The 16813-nt window shown below is 41.9% G+C and overlaps 1 protein-coding gene across 4 annotated transcripts in view; it reads left to right on the top strand.

Moving 5' to 3' along the window:
• The window catches only part of VTCN1 (V-set domain containing T cell activation inhibitor 1), a 71728-nt gene that overhangs the window by 6304 nt on the left and 48611 nt on the right, over nucleotides 1–16813 (top strand). Inside the window, exon 1 of one of the 4 annotated variants that reach the window (XM_025393547.1) lies at nucleotides 1306–1524. The exons of the other annotated variants lie outside the window; for them this stretch is intronic. The gene's annotated coding sequence lies outside the window, so the exon portion shown is untranslated. Of the gene's footprint in view, nucleotides 1–1305; nucleotides 1525–16813 lie in introns of those variants that run through there. 4 annotated transcript variants of the gene reach the window in all.

Raw genomic sequence — 16813 nt, 5'->3', positions numbered from 1 at the left:
CCTTTCTTTTTTTTTTTTTTTTGAGATGGAGTCTCACTCTGTTGCCCAGGCTGAGTGCAGTGGCACAATCTCGGCTCACTGCAACCTCTGCCTCCCAGGTTCAAGTGATTCTCCTGCCTCAGCCTCCCAAGTAGCTGGAACTACAGGCGCCCGCCACCACGCCTGGCTAATTTTTTGTATTTTTAGTAGAGATGGGGTTCACCATATTAGCCAGGATGGTCTCGATACCCTGACCTCGTGATCCGCCCACCTCGGCCTCCCAAAGTGCTGGGATTACAGGCGTGAGCCACTGTGCCCGGCCAAAACAGGATTTTTCAATGATCTTACATTGCCCAGGGACCCTAGCTAAGAACTGTGTTGAGTGGCCGGGCGCCATTTAATCCTGGCTAACACGGCGAAACCCCGTCTCTACTTAAAAAAAAAAAAATACAAAAAATTAGCCGGGCGTGGTGGCGGGCGCCTGTAGCCCCAGCTATACGGGAGGCTGAGGCAGGAGAATGGCGTGAACCCGGGAGGCGGAGCTTGCAGTGAGCCGAGATCGCGCCACTGCACTCCAGCCTGGGCGACAGAGTGAGACTCCCTCTCAAAAAAAAAAAAAAAAAGAAGAAAGAACTGTGTTGGACCCTAGCAGACCACATTTTACCCAAGCACCAAGAATCCACAAATCTGAGAGACCCAGACTTCATACATACTTACTTTTGCCATATGAAAGTGTGGAAATAACGTGGATACTGGAGTTAGTCTGATCTGTGGATGTATTCCAGCTCTCCACTTCCTAGCTGGGTGACCTCAAGGAAGTTACTTAACCTCTCTGTGTCTTCATTACCTTATCAGTAAATTGGGCATTAGTAATAGTAGCACCCAGGTCACAGGGCTGTTATAAAGACTAAGTGAGTTAATGCAAGTAAAGAGCTCAGAGCAGCGTCTTGTAAATAGCACTTTATGTGTTAATTACTCTCAAATTATTCCCTCCAATGTTTTTGCAGAAAACAGAGACTTGGAGGGAGGGAGAGGAATGACAAGTCCAACAATAGCAGCTGGACTTAAGGACATTTTGTGTCTGGAATCTTTTGAGATTTCAATGGATTCAGATATCCTCTTTCTAGTCCTTGTGCTGTGAGGTGTGGGAAATCCTCTGCCACCTGAGGTGGTGAACTAGATGAACCCTAAGGCCTTCCCCATTCAAACTCAATGTTCAAAGTATGGTCTTCCAACCAGCAGCATCCACATCACCTGGGAACTATTAGAGATGCAAATTTTCATTCCCTCCATCCTGCAAAGAATCAGAAATTCTGGGGGCAGGGCCTGGTAATCTGTGGTGTAACAAGACCTCCAGGTGATTGTCTGTATTAGCAGCCTCTCTGTGCTCCCTGATTCCTCCAGAAAAGCACAAGGATTTAGTGCAGACAGATATAAATTTCACCTGGGATCATTTATCATTGCACATTCTTCTTTAAGAACTCTGCTACAGAGCCGCAGATGGGTCTCGATGAAAACAAAGGAAAACCCATGAAGTTTCTACAGGTAAGAAACCCAGGCTACATTTCTCTCTGTATGCGCTTTTCACAATCCCAAACCATCCGCCTGCAATGCTTCTGATTTCCTATCACATCACTTCAGATGTGTTCCCGCTGCTGCCAGCACAGGGATCATGGGAGAGAGGGCAGGCAGGTTTCCTCCTTCTTTTTCTGCAATTTAAAATGAAAAATGTCATAGATAAAAACCATGAAAGATTTGAGAGACAGAGAGTGCATCCATAAAATGTAGGAATTGTCTCTTGTAGCTCCCCGCCTTGCCTCCTCATTGTGTTTTCTTGGCATCTCCACCCCCAGAATGGCCATTTCATACCTCTCTTCCCTCTTCAATCCTCTTACAATCCACATCCCTTCTTCCCAGCCCAGCCTCAGATGATTATCTTGCTCTACCCCTCACTGAGAAAAGAGAAACCAGCAGACAGGTACTCCTTCATCTTTTCACATCCGAAACTACCTGCTACACTCACCGGGTGCCCTTTTTCTCTGCCTCCCCTCCTGGTACCAGAGGATTTGCTCAGCTCCTATCAAAGGTCAACCCCTCTGTGCTCTGGATCCATCTCATCTCCCAGCTCACAAACACCTCCTCCAGCCGACATCATCAATCTCTCCTCTGCACCTCTATTATCCCCATCAGCGTGCAACCCGTGTATCAGGATTTTCTGTCTTTAAAGAAAACCCTGTCTCGGTCCCACAACCTCTCCAGCTACCCACCCCATCTCTCTTTTTTTCCTTTTCAGCACTTGTTGCTAGTGTTGCCTGGAGTGAGTGTTCATCCTGGTTTTGTGGCATTGCAAAAGGAGAGTGAGGTAGAGGTTTCAAGCACAGGTTGGAGCCCGGTTGTCTGGGTCCATCCAACTCTGCAGTGAGCCGAGTCACACTTTCTAACTGTGTGACCTTGAGCAATTTAGTTATCCTCTCTGTGCCTGGATTCCTCATCTGTAAAATGGGGATAATATTAGAATCTACATCATAAGATCGTAATAGGAATTAGATGAGCTAAGACATAAAGCGCTTAGCAACGTATTCTTATTTCCTTTTCAACTTACTCTAGATGGATTTTGTCCCCACTATACCTAGATACTGTTCCTGTCAATGCCTCTCATCACCTCCACATGGCCAAGTCTAATGTTTACACCTCTGTTCTTATCTTGTCTTCACTTCAGCATTCAACACAGATGTCCCCACCACCTCCCTGAAGCTCTTTCTTTTGGTTTCCATGACACTGCACTCCCCTGATCTGCTGCTCTCCCCCTCACTCCTGACATCGGCTGGTCTCTCAGCCTCCGTTTCTCTATATGTAGTTGCTGGTGGCAGCTTTTCTCCTCTGCTGCCCCCACGACTCAAAGCCACCAAGCTCTGCAGTCAGGTACAAGGACATACCCTTTCATCCGTTTCCTATATTTGGTGATTGACCCTACCTTTTGCCAAAAGACCTAAGTGTTCAGGAACAGAATATAACAGTATGGGAACAATTATCCTTTAAAGTGGTTGGCAGAAGCTTCATAAAGTCTTATGAGGCATGATAGGGTAAGTCATGTAATAGCAAGTACTGTGTGGGAGGGAACTGGAGGAGCCCCAGGCATAAGCCCTTAAAGCTTGAGATAAGTTTTCCAGACAGGTCCTGGTGGAAAGCCCTGAGGCAGGAGAGATTTGGACGAGGGAGGCAAGAAGCTGAGATTTGATTTCACTTCTGCTCATGCAAGAAAACTGCCTTCTAGCCTCTTCCTTCTTTCTTCCATTTGTTGAAGAGAGAACAAATATTAATGATTTTCTGCAGCCAAGAGAGAAGCAGCCAGATTTGATGGGAAAGTCATGGTGTCATTTTATTGGCCTTAGGCCAGGTGATCTTTGTCTAATGACCTTAATACGGGGTCATGGCAATTTAGCAAAACAAGCCAAGTTTTTAAGGCCCCCCCAACCAACAGTGGTCACCTTCATCTTGGGACCAGCTCTGTGGGTGCTTCCCCATAGAGGGGCTATATATCTCTTGGGTACTTACTCATGTCAGGTCCTTCAGAAGGACAGTTTGCAAAGAATATTAGGGGCAGGCTTGCAAATTGCTGCTGGCTCAGAACGTAGGAACAAGACTGCATTTGTGAGTGGGATGTGTGCAGGGAAAGGGGGAGATCAGGATTCCAGAATTTCCCCTACACGGAGGGATTCCCCCACAGAGCCCTGGGGAGAAAGCCATAATCCTGAGTTACTGTGCCTTTCTGGTCAGCAGCTCTGTGGTGCTGCTGCACTGGGAGTCCCTCCCGCAGGCCAGGCTTTGTCTAAAGGTCTGGGCAGAGGAATTCTCTTGGGCAATGACAGTCTCACTCTCCACCAAGAGGCTGCTGAGGGGCTTTTGGGACAGTGACGTAAGCAAGCCCAGGAAGACATTTTCCCATGGACACAGCTTTGTAAGTTGGAGTTCCCTAAGTTACCCTCAAGAGTGCATTCTATACTATAATTTTGCATTTATGATAGGATTATTTTCTACTATTTTCCTTTCCCATTATGAATGTACAGAATTGTCTGCGCAGGGTGGTTTATACCTATAATCCAAACACTTTGGGAGGCCAAGGCAGGAAGGTCACTTCAGCCCAGAAATTCGAGACCAGACTAGGCAACATGGAGAAACCTTGTCTCTACCTCCTGCACCCCACCAAACAAAAAACAAACCAAAAACATTAGCCTGGCATAGTAGCGGGGATTACGCCTATAGTCCCAGCTACTCAGGAGGCTGACATGGGAGGATTGCTTGACCCCGGGAGACGGAGGTTGCAGTGAGCTGAGATCACACCACTGCACTCCAGCCTGGGTGACAAAGTGAGATCCTGCCTCAAAATAAATAAATGTGCAGAACATCTAAAACATTAGAATCCAACAGACGTCTGGGGCCTTGCTGGAAAAGTTAACCATCATTTGTAAATAGTGTTGCTGTAGGATCCTGTACAGAACTTCAAATAACCAACTTAAATGCAAACTTTGGAAAAGAGCCATTGGGTGATGGGAATACCTGAAGACTTCAGGTATTCCTGGAGAAGATCTATGTAGGCAGGCTTCATCTGGGTAAGGAGACAGAGAAGCTGTTCAAAGAGTAATGCTTTACCTGTCTCTTAGGTCTTGGAGTCCACCTAGCTCAGTGAGGAGGCCAGAGGAACATAATACTGAAGTCCTGGCTGGAGGTCATCTTCTCCTTGACACTACTCTCCGAACTTGGAAAGAATGGGGAGGGGGTACACTGGGATTTTTCTCAGAATTCTGTTTCCCAGGCTGGGTGGCAGCAGTGAGATCATGGTTCATTGTAGCCTCGACCTCCCAGGCTCCAGCAAGCTCCCAACTCAGCCTCCCAGGTAGCTGGGATTATAGGTACTCACCACCATGGCCGGCTACTTTATTTATTATACACGGTGTCTCCCTATCTTGTCCAGGTTGGTCTCAAAAACTCCTGGGCTCAAGCAATCCTCCCACTTCAGCCTCCCAAAGAACTGGAATTACAGGCATGAGCCACCATGACTGGCCCATAGTTCTATCCTTATAAATGACTCTTTTTGTTTGTTTGTTTTTGCCGTTTTAAAGTCCAACTGTGAATAGTTTTTACATAGTTATTAATACAATGTGTGTGCTTTTGTGCTCTGCTTTCTCCATGAAAACTTTTCGTGTTAAAACAAAATTTTAAAGCAATTTTACAGTTAAAAGAATCCTTGTGGGCCGGGCACAGTGGCTCAAGCCTGTAATCCCAGGACTTTGGGAGGCCAAGGTGGGCGGATCACAAGAGATGGAGACCATCCTAGCCAACATGGTGAAACCCTGTCTCTACTAAAAATACAAAAATTAGCCAGGCATGGTGGCACATGCCTGTAGTCCCAGCTACTGGGGAGGCTGAGGCAGGAGAATCACTTGAACCCGGAAGACAGTGGTTGCAGTGAGCCGAGATCACACCACTGCACTTCAGCCTGGGCGACAGGGTGAGACACCTTCTCAAAAAAAAAAAAAAAAAAAAAAAGAACCTTGCGGCTGGGCGCAGTGGCTCATACCTGTAATTCCAGCACTTTGGGAGGCCAAGGTGGGTGGATCGCTTGAGGTCAAGAGTTCAAGACCAGCCTGGATAACATGGCGAAACCCCGTCTCTACTAAAAATATAAAAATTAGCTGGGCATGGTGGTGGGTGCCTGTAACCCCAGCTACTCAGGAGGCTGAGGCAGGAGAATTACGTGAGCCTGGGAGGCAGAGTTGGCAGTGAGCAGAGATCGTGCCATCGCACTCCAGCCTGGGAGACAGAGTGAGACTCAGTCTCAAAAAAAAAAAAGAAAAAGAAAAAGAAAAATAGTAATTTTAAAGGATTTGACCTAATATATATTCTTCTAGGACATTCATTGTGCATATTAGCATATTAAAGGCTTTAAAAAATCCTATAGACTTAAAGAAATCTGTTTAATTGTGATTCACCCAATATTATAAAAATGTAATGCCTTTAAAAATAATACTTGTTAATATACATTAGGGCACCTTCAAGAAACTAGGCACTGGGGTAATTACAAAAGAATAGAAGCCACGACGAGACAAAAGTATGTGAATGTGGGAGCCCAGGGGCAGCGTCTGGGGCCTTCTCCCACCTTCCAAACTGGATGCAGATGCTGGCTGAGCAGATGCCCAGGAACCAAAGGACAGGCTGGTATTTTTACTTCCCAGGAATGCCCTACCATATCTGATATCCAAAGTCATCATATTTTTCAGGCCTTCCCCTTCTACAACAATGCTTTCTTGATTAACCTTGCCCCACATTGGCTTTTTTTGTAACTGACCTACGCTCTTTCCTCTCTCATAAAAGTATGGAGAGGATTCATGAGGTGATAGGAATGGGCCACCCCATAGTTCTCAAATGATAGATATTAAATAAACATGGGTATTGTTTTGACTGCCGTCTCATTGTTATAATTTTAATTACTTTACCTTTCAGGGTATTATTCTCATCTTAGTTTATAGATGTTCATTTCATTTGCTGACAACTACCAGGTGGGTGATGCCAGTGTGGACGCAGGAGGCGATGCAGCCCTAGGTTACTTATACCTCTACACAGACCACAGATGCTGAAGGCACAAGTAACCAGAATTTGAATTCATTTTTCTGCAGCCACTGGAGCCAAATGTCTAAGACAGGGAATGGAAATGTCGGATGGGGGTAGAATCAGAGTACAGTGAAACAATGGCTGGCCAGGACTAAATCCTTAGTACTTCTACTTTTTTTTTTCTTTTTTTACTCCACTGTCCCACTATCTGGAATCTTTCCCATGAGAGATCCTTTAACAGGCTTGTCTGTCATTCACATATAACACACAAGCCTTTATTAGGGCTGTCTGTCATTCACATGTTGTTAGTATGACCAATTTTCTAGAGAGTGAGGAGGCATTTTGACATCACTGTGCTGATTTGATCTGGTTACCTAGCAGTTGTTAGACGTGAATAGAAATAATCGTGATACTTCAGGGAAGTGGAAGATGAGAGTTGAAAGGTAGGGTGGGGGCGTCCCTAGGATAGCACACGTTAATGTAATTAACGTGGTTAACTGTAGCTGGGTAAGGTTGAAGTGACATTAAATGGGACCCCGACAGTTTTGTGCCCCTGCAGTAGAAAGCAGTGCCCAGAGTGAGTATATCTACAGGAGAAATTCTTGGACTCTCAGGGGCATTGCTACAAACACCCAGTTACCAGGAGGCATAAGAACAAGCTTTTTGCTTTCTCATGATGTAAATGGAAGTACAGCCCTTGATTTAGACTCACCGAAAAAGCAAACACTGGCAAACCTTGAACAAGCCATGCTATCTTCCAGATCCTTACCTCTCATTTTGTTACTGGTGGAGGGTGTCCAGGTTCTCAGCGTCTTGAACAAAGAATTGGACAAAACACACAAACAAAGCAAGGAAAGAATGAAGCAACAAAAGCAGAGAGTTATCGAAGATGAAAGTATGCTCCACACGGTGGGAGCAGGCCAAGCATAGGGGCGCACGAGCCCTGTTACAGAATTTTCAGGGGCTTAAATACCCTCTAGAGGTTTCCATTGGTTACTTGGTGTACGCCCTATGTAAATGAAGAGGATGAAGTAAAGTTTCAAAGTCATTTACTCAGTGTACTCCCCAAGTAAATGGAGAGGATATTTCCTGCTATAGCTGAAGCGTTTCCATTTGACTTAATTCTAGGAAGTCAGCACGAATGGGCCATATGCTCCCTGTCTCCAGACCCTATTCTCCTGCCTCAAATTTGTCTTCTATAAAAGTCAAAAAAATCCCAATAATATATCCTGGGTTCTCTGAGAGCAATGAGAAGGGGGAGGGGTGTGACCATTGCTACTTCTCTTTAGGTACATGATAAATCTGTTTTCTCGTATTTCTACATTGATATTTTCTAGTAGACAAATTACTAGGTCAATGAAATGCTTGACTTTTACGGGCTTAGCAAATAAGTACTTATAGTTTCACTAATACTGACCCCAACATATTGTACTTATCTTAATAAACATGTTGCGTGAAAGTAAATGATGATTTTCCGAGGCAGAAAGTATGTGAACTGCAAGAGAATCTTTTTAATATGGGTAGAGGCTCCTGCTAGCGTCACAATTTTCTATCTTTAAGGCAAATAAAGTTGTAAAGAAATGAGTTGCAAGATGGTGGCTTTCATTAGCATTCCCCAAAGGTGTCAAACTGTGAAGGAACTATTCTGTTTATTCGAAAATTATAGGGGCTCCAGGTGCTGCTTGTTTGGGCTCTCTGGAACTGAGGCTGCTCTCTAACCATTGCCTGGGGTAGCTTGTGAGCCATGTATCAACTTATGAAGAACATGCTTGCTCACTTAAATGAAGAAAAACAAGCTATCTATAATTTATAGCACATATTCACTTGGGTACTAGCTCTTTCTGTGAGAGTTCTTCTGAAAATGCAAACCACTAACCCAGGAAAGTGTTTAAGTTACCAGCTTTATGAGAGCATTAAAGGGAGAGATGCCTGTTTGCCCAACATCTAAAATAGTTAGATTGTACTCTTAAAAAAAAAAGGCAGGGTTTTCTTTTTTAGAATATGTTTTCCTTGTTTATTTTATAAGAATAATATTGGATTGGTGTGGAAAATTTGGAAAATACAAAAAAGCACAAAGGAAAAAAATCTCTATCGGTCCTAACCTAGAGATAACCACTATTTATATGTCCTTCCAGTCTGTTTTTTCCTCTCTCTCTCTCTCTATATATATATGTATGTATGTATTTAATACATAGCAAAATACTGTACATATTATTTTGGAAGCTACTTTCTACTTATTGGTCTTATAAGTATTTCTCAAATAAATCTTCTATAATATGATTTTTTAACAAATGCATAGTATTGTCACTAATGATGAACCTTAATTCACTCATTAAGTTCCCTGTTGTTGGACATTTAATTGCCTTCAATTATTTGCCACAAATATTACATTTATTTTATTTTATTATTATCATCAAGACACAGTCTCACTTTGTTGCCTCACCTAGAGCGCAGTGGTACCATCATGGCTCACTGCAGTCTCAACTTCCCAGGATCAAATGATCCTCGCACTTCAGCCTTCCAAGTAGCTGGGACTACAGGTGCATGTCAACATGCCTGACTAAATTTTTTAAATTTTTGTTGTGGCAAGACCTTCCTATGTTGCCCAAGCTGGTCTCAAACCCCTGGGCTCAGGCAATTCTCCCTACTCATCCTCCCAAAGGGTTAGGATTACAGGTGTGAGCCACTGCACCCAATCCTATTACATTAATTTTAATCAACACTATAGAAAACCTTGGAAATGCATCCTGTTGATTCTGTAGAATGAATTCCTAGAAATAGAATTACTGGATCAAAGTGGGCTGTGCATATCGTAAGTCTTCTGATACATGTGGCCAAATTTTTCCCCTCTCCCCACACTAAAATTGGTACCAACTTATGCTCCTACCAACCATTTAGATGCCTTAAAGTATTAATTTTCACTAAAGCCTTTTTCCAGAACCAGCACTAACCCTGCCAACATATTGAAAAAGAAAATGACAAAATTTTAATTTAACATTCCCATCTTCTTCAATATTTGAGATTTTCTTTCTCGTTTCTTAGCCTCCTTTCTCTTTTTTCCCCACAGCTTAATTGAGGTATAATTGACAAAAATTCTATGTATAAAAGGCACACAATGTGATGATTTGATGTACATATACATTGTGAAATGATTACCACAATCAAGTCAGTTAACACATATACCACCTCAGTTATTTGTGTGTGTGTGCAGTGAAAACACTTAAGATCTGCTGTTAGCAAATTTCAAGTGTACAATAAAATATTATTATTATTATTATTTTATTATTATTATTATTATTTTGAGATGGAGTCTTGCTCTCTCTCCCAGGCTGGAGTGCAGTAGTGTGATCTCTGCTCACTGCAACCTCCTCCTCCCAGGTTCAAACAATTCTCCTGTCTCAGCCTCCCAAGTAGCTGGTACTACAGGCGCCCGCCACCATGCCTGGCTAATTTTTGTATTTTTACTAGAGATAGGGTTTCACTATATTAGTCAGGCTGGTCTCGAACTCCTGACCTCAGGTGATCCACCCACCTCGGACTCCCAAAGTGCTGGGATTACAGGCATGAGCCACTGTGCCTGGCCTATAAGACAATATTTTTAAGTACAGGCCCCATGCTGTATATTAGATCCTCAGAACTTATTATTCTTATACATGAAATTTTGTACCCTTTGACTAACACCTTTCCGTTTTCCCTAACCCCCCATCCCCTGGCAACCACCATTCATCTCTCTGCTTCAGTGAGTATAACTTTTTAAGATTCCATATATAAATGAGATGATATAGTATTTGTCTTTTTGTGTCTGATTTATTTCACTTAGCATAATGACCTCCAGATTCATCTATGTTACCACAAATGGCAGGATTTCCTGCCTCTCATTTGCTGAATAATATTTCATTGTAAATATGAGACACAATTTCTTTGTCAACTCATGTATTGATGGACACAGGTTGTTTCCATATGATGGCTCTTATGAATAATGCTGCAGTGAACGTGGGGGTGCAGATATGCCTTCTAGACATTGATTACATTTCCTTTGGGTAGACACCCAGCAGTGAGATTGATGGATCATATGGTAGTTCCATTTTTAATTTTTTGAAGAACCTTCATACTGTTTTCCACAATAATGATACCAATTTATATTCCCACCAGTAGTATACAAATGTTCCTTTTTCTCTGCATCATCACCAACCTTTTTTTTTTTTTTTTTTTTTTTTGAGACGGAGTCTTGCTCTGTCGCCCAGGCTGGAGTGCAGTGGTGCGATCTCGGCTCACTGCAAGCTCCGCCTTCTGGGTTCACTCCATTCTCCTGCCTCAGCCTCCCGAGTAGCTGGGGCTACAGGCGCCCGCCACTGTGCCCGACTAATTTTTGTTTTTGTAGTAGAGACGGGGTTTCACCATGTTGGCCAGGATGGTCTCGATCTCCTGACCTTGCCTCACCAACATTTTTATCACTTGTCTTTTTGATAAGGGCTATCCTAATAGGTGTGAGGTGATATCTCGCTGTGGTTTTGATTTATAGTTCCCTAATGATTAGTGATGTTGACCACGTTTTCATTTGCTCTTGGCCATTTAAAAGATGTATATTCAAGTCTTTGCCCATTTTTAAAACTAGGGTTATTTGATTTTTTGCTATTGAGTAATATGAGTTCCTTATATATTTTGACACTAACTCCTTGCCAGATATATGGTTTGCAAATATTTTCTTCTATTCTTCAGGTTGCCTGTTCATTTTGTTGATTGTTTTCTTTGCAGAAGATTTCTAGTTTGAAGTATTCCATTTATTTATTTTTGCTTTTTTGCTTGTGTTTTTGGTGTCATATCCAAAAAGTCATTGCCAAATCCAGTGTCAAAGGGAGCTTTTTTCCTGGTACTTTGAATTTTAGTCTTATATTTAGTCTTCAATACATTTTGAGTTAATGTTTGTGTGTGGTATAAGATACAGATCCAATTTCATTCTTTTGCATGTAGATCTCTGGTTTTTCCAATACCATTTGTTGCTGCTGCTATTGGATGGAATGTTCTATCTATGTCTATTAGGTCCATCTGGTCTGTAGAATTATTCAGGCCTACCGTTTCTTTATGGATTTTCTGTCTAAATGATCTATCCATCATTGAAAGTGGGATATTAAAGTCCCCTACTATTTTGGTTTTGCTGCCTTTTCTCCCTTCAGTTCTGTTAATATTTGCTTTATATATTTAGATGCTCCAAGGTTGGATGCATAGATATATTTAAAATTGTTATATCCTCTTGATGAATTAACCCCTTTGTCGTTATCTTTGTTATTATCTTTGTCTTTCCCAACAAATTTTGACTGAAAGTCTACTTTGTCTGATATAAGCGTAGCCATTGTTCTTCTCTTTTGGTTACCATTTGCATGGAATCTCTTTCCATTTCTTCACTTTCGTTCTGTATCCTAAGGGTAAAATGAATTTCTTGTAGACAGCATATTGTAGGATCTTTTAAAAAAATCCATTCAATCATTCTGTCTTTTGATTGAAAAATGTAATCCATTTACATTTAAAGTAATTATTGATAGGCAAGTACAATCATCCCTAAGTATCTGTGGGGAATTGGTTCCAGGAACCACCGCCAACCCCAAAATGCCTGATACTAAAATCCACAAATGCTCTAGTTCCTTATATAAAATGGTGTAGTATTTGCATATAATTTATGCATATCCCCCATATACTTTAAATCATCTCTAGATTACTTAAAATACCTAATACAATGTAAATGCTGTGTAAATAGTTGTTATGCTGTATTGTTATTCTTATTTCCATTGTTATTGCTGTGTTATTGTTTTCTTCCTAACATTAATATTTGATGCACAGTTGGTTGAATCCACAGACGTAGAACCCATGAATACTAATGGCTAACTGTACTTATTATTATTTCATTTTGTTGATTGTTTTCTGAGTGGTTTGTAGTTTCTTTCTTTCTGTTTTTCTGTCTTCCTTTGTGATTTGATTACTTTTTTGTAGTGTTATTCTTTGATTCATTTCTCTTTATCTTTTGTCTACTAGAATTTTTTTTTGAGTTATCCTGAGGTTTACATAAAACACCTTATAATAGTCTATTTTAAGCTAACAACTTAACTTCAATTGCACATGAAACTCTACAATCTTACCCTCAACACATACCTCTTATGATATTAATGTCACACTTTATATTTTTAAAAGTATATACCCTTTAAAAAATGATAGCTATAGTTGCTGGATGTGGTAGCTCACGCCTGTAATTCCAGCACTTTGGGAGGCCAAGGTGGGTGGATCACGAGGTCAGGTGTTCAGTACCAGCCTGGTCAAAATGGTGAAACCTCGTCTCTACTAAAAATACAAAAATTAGCCGCGCCTGCTGGAAGACACCTGTAATCCCAGCTACTTGGGAGGCTGAGGCAGAGAATTGCTTGAACCTGGGGAACGGAGGTTGCAGTGAGCCGAAATCATGCCACTGCACTCCAGCCTGGGCAACAGAGCGAGACTCCGTTGCAAAAATAAATAAATAATAGCTATAGTTATATTTAATACTGTTGTCTTTTAACTTTTACACTACAGTATAATGTGATTCCTATACCACAGTTACAGAATTTGAGTAGTCTCAATTTGACTGTATATTTACTTTTTCCAGTGAATTTTATACTTTTATATGCTTTCATATTGTTACTTGGCATCCTTTAATTTCAACTTGGGAAACCTTCTTTAGCATTTCTCATAAGGCAGGTCCGTAGTAATGAAATCCTTTGGCTTTTGTTTATCTGCGAATATCTTCATCTGTTCTTCATTTCTGAAGGGCAGTTTTGTTAGGTTTAATATTTTGGGTTGACAGTTGTTTTCTTCCAGCATTTTGAATATATCATCCCATTTCTTCCTGGCCTGTAAGGCTTCTGCTGAAAAATCCATCAGTAGCTTCATAAAGTTTCCCTTATATGTGACAAGCCTCTTTTTTTCTTGCTGCTTTCAAAATTCTGTCTTTGTCTTTGAGTTTGGATTTTATTTTGTTATAATGTGTCTTGGAGTAATATTCTTTGGGGACTCTGCTTAAAATCTTTTGAGCTCTGTAAAATTGGATGTATATATATATATCTCCTAAGATTTGGGACATTTTCAACTACTATATTCCCCCACCCCACCCCCCTACCCCGAACAGCGTCTTGCTTGGTTGCCCAGCCTGGAGTACAGGAGTGTAGTGACATGATCATAGTTCACTACAGCCTCAAGCTCCTAGGCTCAAGACATCCTTCCACCTTAGCCTCTCAAGTAGCTAGAACTACAGGTGTTTGTCCCCATGCCCAGCTTATTTTTTATTTTATTTTATTTATTTATTTATTTATTGAGATGGAGTTTTGCTCTTGTGGCCCAACCAAGGTAAAGTGCAATGGTGTGATCTCGGCTCACCGCACCCTCTGCCACCTGGGTTCAAGCAATTCTCCTGCCTCAGCCTCCCGAGTAGCTGGGATTACAGGCATGGTCCACCACACCCAGCTAATTTTGTAATTTTAGTAGAGACAGGGTTTCTCCATGCTGGTCAGGTGGGTCTCAAACTCCTGACCTCAGGTGATCTGCCCGCCTTGGCCTCCCAGCATCCAGCCTGATTTTTATTTTTTATAGAAATGTAGTCTGGCTGGCTATGTTGCCCAGGCTGGTCTCAAACTCCTGGCTGCAGGCAATCCTCCCACCTTGGCCTCCCAAAGTGCTGAGATTACAGACAGCCACCACGCCTGGCCTATTACATCTTTAAATAGTATATTTTCCTCTTTCTCTCTTGCTTCTCCTTCTAAGACTCCCATAATGGATGTATTTGATCACTTGATAGTGGCCCAAAGGTCTTATGTGCTTTCTTTACTATTTTTCATTGTTTTTCTTTTTGTTCCTCTAAATGGCTGATTGCAAATGACTTGTCTTTAAGTTCGTTGATTTTTTTTTTCTTGCGTGATCAACTCTGCTGTTGAAGCTCTCTCTCTATCAAATGTTCTGTCACTACATTCTTCAGCTCCAAGATTTCTGTTCAGTTCTTCTTTATGGTTTTTGTTTCTTTATTAAACTCTTCTTTTTTATGTATTGTTTTCTGATTTTTGTTTAATTGTCTGTGTTCTCTTGCATCTCATTGAGCTTAAGATTATTATTTTAAATTTTTGTCAGGCAATTAATAGATGTTCATATTTTGGGTTGGTTGCTGAAATTTTACTAGTTTCTTTGGTGGTGTCACGTTTGCCTGATTCTTCTTAACCTGCATAGACTTGTATTAGTGTTTATGTATTGTAAGGACCAAACATCTGTTTTAGACTGTATAGATTGGTTTTGGCAGGTAAGGACATTTGCCCGTCAGTTCCCTGGGCTGATGGTATTGCATCCAGGATTGTAGTTAAGCAGGGTTGGAGTTGGGTTACATAACTGCTCCTGGGTCTGCAGCGGGGTCCACTGTTGGTGGACCCATTACCAATGGCTTGGGCAGGTATGGATCCTGTCTGGAGGAGTCCTAGATTTTGGTCAGTAGGGCTGATACTGAGACAAAGGTCTGCCTCAGGGTCTGCGGGTCTGTGGACAGTGGTCTTGTTATCAGGTGTGTGTATGGCTATGGCTCCTGCCAAGTCTCTGGGAGAATCCCTGCTGAGTTAGTAAGCAGGCAGCATTGGCTCTGGTCTGTGGCTAAGAGGGGCTGAAACCAAGTCACAGAGTTCCTTCAGGATCCACAGTTGAGACCAAGGTTTTCAGGCCTACCTCTGCAGACATGGATGGGCATGGCTCCTGCCAGGTTCTTGGGTGGTTAGGACTACCGAGGCCATAGCCTGAGAAGTGCTGAAGGTAGGTCATAGGGCTGCTTCAGAATCCTCAGCTGGACTGAGATTGGCAGGTCTGTCTCCATGGGCACGGACAGTTACGTCTCCAATCAAGTCCCGAGTGAACAGGACTGCTTCACGGGCACAGTGGAGAGGGACTAGCACTGGGTCATAGGCTGATTTGCAGCCCACAGATGGGAACAAGATCAATGGGCCTGTTACCTGAGGCACTTATGTGTGGTGTGTGACTCCTCCTGGGCTCCTTGGCTGATGTTGCTGGTGGCAGGACCAAGACCAAATGGGGTTGTAGATGAATCCACAGAGGATGAAGCTGCTTCTGGATCTTGTGGTGAGTGAGTCTGCCACCAAGGCATGAGCCTACCTCCTTGGTCTTGGGCTTCACTGGATTTTTGCAACCTCCTTCTTGGATTCCAAAGCTCCCACAGAGGTACCTGGATCCACAGTGGTTGCCAAATTCACATTGCTATGGGGGAATATGAGTGGGGATCTCCTATCCCACCATTTTACTGATGTCCCTCTTCTTAGCTGCCTTCCTTTTAATTTACCACCCAACTCTACTCCCAGTAAGGTAACTGATACACTCATTTACCCAGCTCTCAATAACTAATGAGTGAAACATCATACTAAATATTTTAATCAGGAACAAAAACAAAGAATAACTTCCTTGTTCTAAAGTTTCACTTTATTATCAGGCTAAAGGTGAGAGTTATTTTGAGGTGAAGAAAGTCCACCCCTGCAGGGCTTCAGAGCAAGTAAAGCAGGTCATCTGTTCCTGTTGTTCCTGATGCTGACTTTTGCCAAGTCTCCCTTTCATGGAACGACAAGGAAAAACAATTAAGTACTCACAGAATTTTCCTTTTCTACCCAACTTCTCGTGAAAATCTTGGTACTTTTTGCTAAATCTCCACATTCCCCAACTCACAATTATGAGTTCAATGGAGTAAATCATGCAGAGAAGACTGAAAAGGAAATGACAGAAAGGACAGAGGATAGTGGACCTGCAGGTGCAAAACAAGAAAATAGGCAGCAGGGTGGGCACAGAGGGAGAAGAGACGAGGAAGTGAACTTCAGAGAGAATTTTGAGGAAATTCTAGGAAGGGAAAAGTTTGGGGGAACTAATAAGAAGGGTGGAAGTTGGTAAAGAGGATCTTTTCAAGAGGAAGTTTTGCCATGTGTTATCCATGTAATGCATTTGATATTTTTCTAAATATTCATTGGTTTCACCTAAACTTTTCTGCTTGGCTTATATTTTATTTACCATGACACTGCCAAAACCTAGACCACAGACATCAGGACTTTATATGGATTATAATAACATTGTATCTCTGGAGTTAGAAAACTATTTTTTACTTATATATAGTAATTAGCAGATTCCTTTTTCTTTTCTTTTTTTTTTTTTTTTTTTTTTTTTTTTTTTTTTTTTT

The sequence above is a fragment of the Theropithecus gelada genome, chromosome 1, assembly GCF_003255815.1.
Source record: "Theropithecus gelada isolate Dixy chromosome 1, Tgel_1.0, whole genome shotgun sequence".
NCBI classification, from domain to species: domain Eukaryota; kingdom Metazoa; phylum Chordata; class Mammalia; order Primates; family Cercopithecidae; genus Theropithecus; species Theropithecus gelada.
This window is presented reverse-complemented; position numbering and strand designations above follow the sequence as displayed.